This window comes from Corvus brachyrhynchos, unplaced genomic scaffold (genome assembly GCF_000691975.1).
Source record: "Corvus brachyrhynchos isolate BGI_N302 unplaced genomic scaffold, ASM69197v1 scaffold4319, whole genome shotgun sequence".
Classification (NCBI taxonomy): Eukaryota; Metazoa; Chordata; class Aves; order Passeriformes; family Corvidae; genus Corvus; species Corvus brachyrhynchos.
Genome location: NW_008239979.1, coordinates 1 through 524, shown reverse-complemented (window position 1 = coordinate 524; position 524 = coordinate 1).

Sequence of the window (524 nt, the reverse complement as noted above, 5' to 3'; positions counted from 1 at the left end):
GTGTCAGGCCTGCCGACATCATCATGGCCACTGTTGGGATATCGTGGCCACCCTCACAATCATGGTGGCCACTGAGGTGTCATGGTCATCATTGGTGGCATCATGGTCAAGACCATCAAGGTCGCCATGGTGTCATGGCTACTGCCGTGTTGGTGTCATGGCCTCCATGTTGGTGCTATGTCCGCCATATTGGTGTCATGGCCGCCATTTTGGTGCCATGGCCACCATATTGGTGTCATGGCCGCCATGTTGGTGTCATGTTGGCCATGTTGATGTCACATATCCACCATGTTTGTGTCATGTTGGCCATGTTTGTGCCATGTCTGCCATGTTGGTGTCATGTTGGTGCCATGTCGGCCATGTTGGTGCCATGTCCACCATATTGGTGACATGTCGGCCATATTGGTGTCACATATCCACCATGTTTGTGTCATGTCGGCCATGTTGGTGCCATGTCCACCATATTGGTGCCATGTTGGCCCTATTGGTACCATGTCGGCCATGTTGGTGCCATTTCCACCCTA